The 8,909-nt window shown below is 39.9% G+C and overlaps 1 pseudogene; it reads right to left on the bottom strand.

Annotated features, from left to right (window-relative positions):
- Window positions 1–65: 65 nt before the first annotated feature.
- On the bottom strand, window positions 66–7,608 carry LOC124030484 (annotated as a pseudogene).
- Between the last annotated feature and the right edge of the window lie 1,301 nt (window positions 7,609–8,909).

Raw genomic sequence — 8,909 nt, 5'->3', positions numbered from 1 at the left:
ACAAGTCTATATTTTCCAACCAGGTTACTGTAGTATGACACCATTCAAAAACAAATGAACCAAACCACTTATTGATGCAATTTTATTGAGCCACTGGTCAAATAAGCATTCACGTTGTCGTTATATTGTAAAAGATGACCATGTTCTTTAACAAACACAATATTACAGATTAACCTGTATTCGTTAATGTTAAATATGATGCATTACTCAGCGATAATTCTAATCAAAACTTCACCGTGTGGTAGTGAATACATAAACTATCATGAGTGTGTGTGTGTGTGTGCTTTTGCCTGGAAAATAACCACTCTAGCTATGCCTCCACCTTCTTTCCCGTCATTAGTGTGAAATTAAATAGCCTGTAATGAAATAGCCTGTAGCCAAAGAAAGTGGTGGGAACGTTGGACATTCAACATGGATAAGCCGTCAGAGAAACAGCATTTAACAATACAAATACAATAAAATAATTTAGTTGAACTTAACAGTGGCCCACCTATTCCGGTGACCTCTTTACCTCGTATGATTCAAAACGGAAACTAAAGTTCTTTTCGGGACATGGAGATGTCCTAGCCGGATTCCCAGATCTGTTTGTGTCGTCTTGCCAACTTACAACTCAAAATGACAGCAGTGGAGTTGGTAATAACAGCACAAACCGATCTGGGACTCGGGCTAGAGTTGTCCTGTCGTAAGTACCACAATTCTTGAGAGCGTAGAATTATTCTGAACACCTTAATAAACATAACATGCTCCCATTAAAATAAAACATTATTTTTCCAAGAGTCCCAAATGGCACCCTATTCCCTATATAGTGCACTACTTTTGACTAGAGCCTATAAGGCTCTGGTCAAAAGTAGTGCCCTAAATAGGGATAGGGGATAGTTTTCTATTTGGGATGCAGCCTTAAAAATCAGTTTCAGGTCCTTTGGATAACAGTAAAACCTGCTTTCAAATTCCCTCAAGAGAAACCAACAGTTCACAAAAAAAAACAAGTTTCCTTTCTTCTGCAATAGTCTCTTTCTTAGCCAATGTGCGTTGGGGTACAGCTACATCATGTTGCCCGTCCATCCGATGGGCCTGACCAAAACACCTTGTCATTGATCATTGCGAGGAGTCTCCCATCAGGTGGACAATGAGTTCGTAGGTGGAGAGGACGATGGCTGTGTTGGGGATCTGTCTGATAAGCTGTGGAATGAGTCCTCTGTAAAACGCAGCGTAGCCCTCCTCCACTGCCACCAACCGGGCCGTCTGGAAGAAGTACTGATATTTGCTGCCCTCTTCTCGCAGCCTTGTCCGAATCACCTCTGACGAAGGGAGACAAGACGCGTTAGAAGGTGATTTTGAATGAAGTATTACAGAGTATTTTATATTTGAAGTATTACAGAGTATTTTATATTTGAAGTATTACAGAGTATTTTATATTTGAAGTATTACAGAGTATTTTATATTTGAGTATTACGAGTATTTTATATTTGAAGTATTACAGAGTATTTTATATTTGAAGTATTACAGAGTATTTTATATTTGAAGTATTACAGAGTATTTTATATTTGAAGTATTACAGAGTATTTTATATTTGAAGTATTACAGAGTATTTGACCCCAAGATGGAAGGAACGCTGGGAGTTTAATCTAAAAAAAGACTGTTCACTTAAAAGGTCAAGTCTGTAGCTTTCTGGGCGACCCAACCAATAACACATAGAAATGCGAGTTATAGAGCGGTCATTCTCATTGAAAGCCAGTCTAATAAGCTGTAGAGCCATTCTATGAATGCCATTTCGATGCTTCCACCATTTTTCTTTTTTTTTAAAGTTTAGATTTGGTTTTGTACACAGGCTTCAAAACAGCTTCAAAATGGATGTTTGGGTTATTCAAAAGACATTTCACAGGGGTTTAGATTTTTACTGACTTTAATGATTCTCTACTGCACACCTTGAAATTAGGCGAACATTGATGACAATTTTGAGTCACGATGTGTGTTTGCATATTCCACAGTAGACTAGATGGCCGTTGACTGGGCCGTTGTCATTTAACAACTACGGCTTGGCCTCCGACGTCAATGTGCATTTTGTCCGTTGAGATGTGGTTTGACAAGTTAATATCCTAACATCTTATTTACTACCCATTAACCCCATGCTTACCGTGTGGGTAGGCTATGCAGGAAGCACAACCCTTAGCGAAGGCAGCCGCCATCATCAGGCCTAGGAAGTCGGACGCCCCTTTCTCCGTCTCGCTGTTCGGCGACGTGAAGCGCTTCGTTCAGGCGTTTCTTCAGCGTCTCGTAGATGAGGAAACAGATCATGGTCTCGGAGATGCCAGCGTAGGACGCCGTCAGACCCCGGTAGAAACCTCTCATGCCCTCTGTCTTATAAACGTAACGGGCACACTGCAGCGCGTTCGTCTTCTTCTCCCCTCGCGCCCTGGAGGAAATTATTGGAGGTTAGATTAGACTGAAAGAAACAAATTAAGTAGGAACTTAAAAATAGTGGAAAACAGAAGAAAAACAGAGTGGTTCTATTTGAACCAATAGGAAATATGTGTTTTGCTCCAGGTTGCTATGGTGCGCCTCAATGCGGGGCTCCCGTGTGGCACAGCGGTCTAAGGCACTGCATCTCAGTGCTAGAGGCGCCACATTTCAGTCAACACTTCACCTCCCCAAAACACATCAGTTGTCGTGTGGAGAAGTCAGCATACCTCAGACTCCAGTCAAATATGGAGTCTGAGGTACAAGCATTTCGCTACACCCGCAATAACATCTGCTATGCACGTGTCTGTGACCAATAACATCTGCTATACACGTGTCTGTAACCAATAACATTTGATTTGAATAGGTCACAGGACAAGATGGGGGGGGCATTCTCTCTCAAACATTACATCCTATATTCCATTTCCTTTCTCAAATATACATTTCAGTATATATTTTTTAGCATCTTAATACATTTCAAAATATATCTTAGAAGAATATTTGATTAATTTTTCCTCTAGCAGTTAACAGTAGTTTGAGGGACGAGCTACATAACACTAGTTTGAGGGACGAGCTATATAACACTAGTTTGAGGGACGAGCTATATCACACTAGTTTGAGGGACGAGCTATATCACACTAGTTTGAGGGACGAGCTATATCACACTAGTTTGAGGGACGAGCTTTATAACACTAGTTTGAGGGACGAGCTATATAACACTAGTTTGAGGGACGAGCTATATCACACTAGTTTGAGGGACGAGCTTTATAACACTAGTTTGAGGGACGAGCTATATCACACTAGTTTGAGGGACAAGCTTTATAACACTAGTTTGAGGGACTGAGCTATATGACACTAGTTTGAGGGCCGAGCTATATAACGCTAGTTTGAGGGACGATCTACAGTGCCTTGCGAAAGTATTCGGCCCCCTTGAACTTTGCGACCTTTTGCCACATTTCAGGCTTAAAACAAAGATATAAAACTGTATTTTTTGTGAAGAATCAACAAGTGGGACACAATCATGAAGTGGAACGACATTTATTGGATATTTCAAACTTTTTTAACAAATCAAAAACTGAAAAATTGGGCGTGAAAAATTATTCAGCCCCTTTAAGTTAATACTTTGTAGCGCCACCTTTTGCTGCGATTACAGCTGTCTCTATCAGTTTTGCACATCGAGAGACTGACATTTTCTCCCATTCCTCCTTGCAAAACAGCTCGAGCTCAGTGAGGTTGGATGGAGAGCATTTGTGAACAGCAGTTGTCAGTTCTTTCCACGGATTCTCGATTGGATTCAGGTCTGGACTTTGACTTGGCCATTCTAACACCTGGATATGTTCATTTTTGAACCATTCCATTGTAGATTTTGCTTTATGTTTTGGATCATTGTCTTGTTGGAAGACAAATCTCCGTCCCAGTCTCAGGTCTTTTGCAGACTCCATCAGGTTTCCTTCCAGAATGGTCCTGTATTTGGCTCCATCCATCTTCCCATCAATTTTAACCATCTTCCCTGTCCCTGTTGAAGAAAAGCAGGCCCAAACCATGATGCTGCCACCACCATGTTTGACAGTGGGGATGGTGTGTTCAGGGTGATGAGCTGTGTTGCTTTTATGCCAAACATAACGTTTTGCATTGTTGCCAAAAAGTTCAATTTTGGCTTCATCTGACCAGAGCACCTTCTTCCACATGTTTGGTGTGTCTCCCAGGTGGCTTGTGGCAAATGGGCCTCTTGGCTGCATCTCTGATCAGTCTTCTCCTTGTATGAGCTGAAAGTTTAGAGGGACGGCCAGGTCTTGGTAGATTTGCAGTGGTCTGATACTCCTTCCATTTCAATATTATCGCTTGCACAGTGCTCCTTGGGATGTTTAAAGCTTGGGAAATCTTTTTGTATCCAAATCCGGCTTTAAACTTCTTCACAACAGTATCTCGGACCTGCCTGGTGTGTTCCTTGTTCTCCATGATGCTCTCTGCGCTTTTAACGGACCTCTGAGACTATCACAGTGCAGGTGCATTTATACGGAGACTTGATTTCACACAGGTGGAATGTATTTATCATCATTAGTCATTTTGGTCAACATTGGATCATTCAGAGATCCTCACTGAACTTCTGGAGAGAGTTTGCTGCACTGAAAGTAAAGGGGCTGAATAATTTTGCACGCCCAATTTTTCAGTTTTTGATTTGTTAAAAAAGTTTGAAATATCCAATAAATGTCGTTCCACTTCATGATTGTGTCCCACTTGTTGTTGATTCTTCACAAAAAAATACAGTTTTATATCTTTGTTTTAAGCCTGAAATGTGGCAAAAGGTCGCAAAGTTCAAGGGGGCCGAATACTTTCACAAGGCACTGTATATGGATGAGCTATATGACACTAGTTTGAGGGACTGAGCTATATGACACTAGTTTGAGGGACGAGCTATATCACACTAGTTTGAGGGATGAGCTATATAACACTAGTTTGAGGGATGAGCTTTATAACACTAGTTTGAGGGATGAGCTTTATAACACTAGTTTGAGGGATGAGCTTTATAACACTAGTTTGAGGGATGAGCTTTATAACACTAGTTTGAGGGATGAGCTTTATAACACTAGTTTGAGGGATGAGCTTTATAACACTAGTTTGAGGGATGAGCTTTATAACACTAGTTTGAGGGATGAGCTTTATAACACTAGTTTGAGGGATGAGCTTTATCACACTAGTTTGAGGGATGAGCTTTATCACACTAGTTTGAGGGACGAGCTTTATCACACTAGTTTGAGGGACGAGCTATATGACACTAGTTTGAGGGACGAGCTATATGACACTAGTTTGAGGGATGAGCTATATAACACTAGTTTGAGGGACGAGCTATATCACACTACTTTGAGGGACGAGCTATATCACACTAGTTTGAGGGACGAGCTATATCACACTAGTTTGAGGGACGAGCTATATCACACTAGTTTGAGGGACGAGCTATATCACACTAGTTTGAGGGACGAGCTATATGACACTAGTTTGAGGGACGAGCTATATGACACTAGTTTGAGGGACGAGCTTTATAACACTAGTTTGAGGGACGAGCTATATGACACTAGTTTGAGGGACGAGCTATATGACACTAGTTTGAGGGACGAGCTATATAACACTAGTTGGAGGGATGAGCTTTATAACACTAGTTTGAGGGATGAGCTTTATAACACTAGTTTGAGGGACGAGCTATATGGACGAGCTTTATAACACTAGTTTGAGGGACGAGCTATATGGACAAGTCCAAAGGGAAAACAGGACTCTAGGTCACCATTTAACCTGCTTATCCTTGTAACTGACTTCAACACAGTCCTCTCTGCTGCAAAAAATGGCACCCCCATATTCCCTACAAAGTGCACTACTTTTGAATAGGGCTCTGGTCAAAAGTAGTGCCCTATATTAGGGAATAGGGGAGTGCTGATTTGGTACGCAAGCAGCCGCTTAATATAGCCTCCTCCTCCTCCCACACAGCCTAATGCGTCAGCAGCTCGGGTATTTATGGACCTGCCTGGTCACATGTTAAACCATGCTGCACTGCGTACCACTAGGACAGCACTGCAGCTAAGATGTGGGGGCTCGTCAAAGAGCACATTACACGTGGTGGTGACCGGTGACTAGACTAGTTACAGTAGCAGCTCCATGGTCTGTACCATTAAGTAGAGAACAAACTCTTGAAGATGTCCGTCTGCATTAAAAGATGGAATCAAAAGATTTAAAATAACAAAACAAACAAAACAAGAGATGATCAGGTTAGGAATGTACTACATATATAACAGGAATGTACTACATATATAACAGGAATGTAAAGTACATATATAACAGGAATGTACTACATATATAACAGGAATGTACTACATATATAACAGGAATATAAAGTACATATATAACAGGAATGTACTACATATATAACAGGAATATAAAGTACATATATAACAGGAATATAAAGTACATATATAACAGGAATATAAAGTACATATATAACAGGAATATAAAGTACATATATAACAGGAATGTAAAGTACATATATAACAGGAATGTTAAGTACATATATAACAGGAATGTAAAGTACATATATAACAGGAATGTAAAGTACATATATAACAGGAATGTAAAGTACATATATAACAGGAATATAAAGTACATATATAACAGGAATGTAAAGTACATATATAACAGGAATGTAAAGTACATATATAACAGGAATGTAAAGTACATATATAACAGGAATGTAAAGTACATATATAACAGGAATATACTACATATATAACAGGAATGTAAAGTACATATATAACAGGAATGTAAAGTACATATATAACAGGAATGTAAAGTACATATATAACAGGAATGTAAAGTACATATATAACAGGAATGTAAAGTACATATATAACAGGAATATAAAGTACATATATAACAGGAATGTACTACATATATAACAGGAATGTACTACATATTTAACAGGAATGTAAAGTACATATATAACAGGAATGTACTACATATATAACAGGAATGTAAAGTACATATATAACAGGAATATACTACATATATAACAGGAATGTAAAGTACATATATAACAGGAATGTAAAGTACATATATAACAGGAATGTAAAGTACATATATAACAGGAATGTACTACATATATAACAGGAATGTAACTACATATATAACAGGAATGTACTACATATATAACAGGAATGTAAAGTACATATATAACAGGAATGTACTACATATATAACAGGAATGTAATACATATTTAACAGGAATGTAAAGTACATATATAACAGGAATGTACTACATATATAACAGGAATGTAAAGTACATATATAACAGGAATGTACTACATATATAACAGGAATATAAAGTACATATATAAGAGGAATGTAAAGTACATATATAACAGGAATGTACTACATATATAACAGGAATGTAATACATATTTAACAGGAATGTAAAGTACATATATAACAGGAATGTACTACATATATAACAGGAATGTAAAGTTCATACTTTTTCTCCAGCTGCATCCTGGTCTTAACCATCCAGACGGGGTTCATGAGGGAGTTTGTAACAAAGGCTGAAAAAGGAAGTACAAATAGAGAGTTTATGTCATATCACTGGATGGAGCAGGAGAGAGAGACTAGAGAGAGAGAGAGAGAGAGAGAGAGAGAGAGAGAGAGAGAGAGAGACCAGAGAGAGACCAGAGAGAGAGAGAGAGAGACCACAGAGAGAGAGAGAGACCACAGAGAGACAGAGAGACCACAGAGAGACAGAGAGAGAGAGAGACCACAGAGAGACACAGAGAGAGAGAGACAGAGAGACCAGAGAGAGAGAGAGACCACAGAGAGACAGAGAGAGAGACCACAGAGAGAGAGAGAGACCAGAGAGAGAGAGAGAGACCGAGAGAGAGAGAGAGAGACCGAGAGAGAGAGAGAGAGAGACCGAGAGAGAGAGAGAGAGAGAGACCGAGAGAGACCGAGAGAGAGAGACCGAGAGAGAGACCACAGAGAGAGAGAGAGAGACAGAGAGAGACAGAAATAGAGAGACAGAGAGAGAGAGACAGAAATAGAGAGACAGAGAGAGACCAGAGAGAGAGAGAGAGACCACAGAGAGACAGAGAGAGACCACAGAGAGAGAGAGAGAGAGAGAGAGAGAGAGACCACAGAGAGAGAGAGAGACAGAGAGAGAGAGAGAGAACACAGAGAGAGAGAGAGAGAGACCAGAGAGAGAGAGAGAGACCGAGAGAGAGAGAGAGACCGAGAGAGAGAGAGAGAGACCGAGAGAGAGAGAGAGACGAGAGAGAGAGAGACCGAGAGAGAGAGAGACCGAGAGAGAGAGAGACCACAGAGAGACAGAGAGACCACAGAGAGACAGAGAGACAGACAGACAGACAGACAGACAGACAGACAGACAGACAGACAGACAGACAGACAGACAGACAGACAGACAGACAGACAGACAGACAGACAGACAGACAGACAGACAGACAGACAGACAGACAGACAGACAGACAGAGACAGTGAGTGAGTTCAGGGAAAGAACAAAAGGTCAGGGAGGTCAAATCCTCCAGGATTCCTGACAGAGCAGAAATTAAATCATTATACAACACATTATAAAATAGTGTGCAAAGCTGTCCATCAAGGCAAAGGGTGGCTTACTTTGAAGAATCTCAAATATATTCTGATTTGTTTAACACTGTTTTTGTGGTTACCACATGATTCCATATGTGTTATTTCATAGTTTTGATGTCTTCACTATTATTCTGTCCAAACTTTTGACTGGTACTGTGCATGTGTAAATACATACATACATGTTTTGGTGAACAAAATTCCCTCTTTTTTTTTTTTCTTCGTGCTTAGATGCAAATGTTGCTCCTGTTTACACAACAGGTATAAAAACCATTTGTTTGCATAAAGGTGTAAGCATTCACACGGCTCCATAGCTTTGCG

The sequence above is a fragment of the Oncorhynchus gorbuscha genome, unplaced genomic scaffold, assembly GCF_021184085.1.
Source record: "Oncorhynchus gorbuscha isolate QuinsamMale2020 ecotype Even-year unplaced genomic scaffold, OgorEven_v1.0 Un_scaffold_12011, whole genome shotgun sequence".
Lineage (NCBI taxonomy): Eukaryota > Metazoa > Chordata > Actinopteri > Salmoniformes > Salmonidae > Oncorhynchus > Oncorhynchus gorbuscha.
Note: the sequence above shows the minus strand (reverse complement) of the source record. Positions and strands in the feature narration are given on the sequence as shown.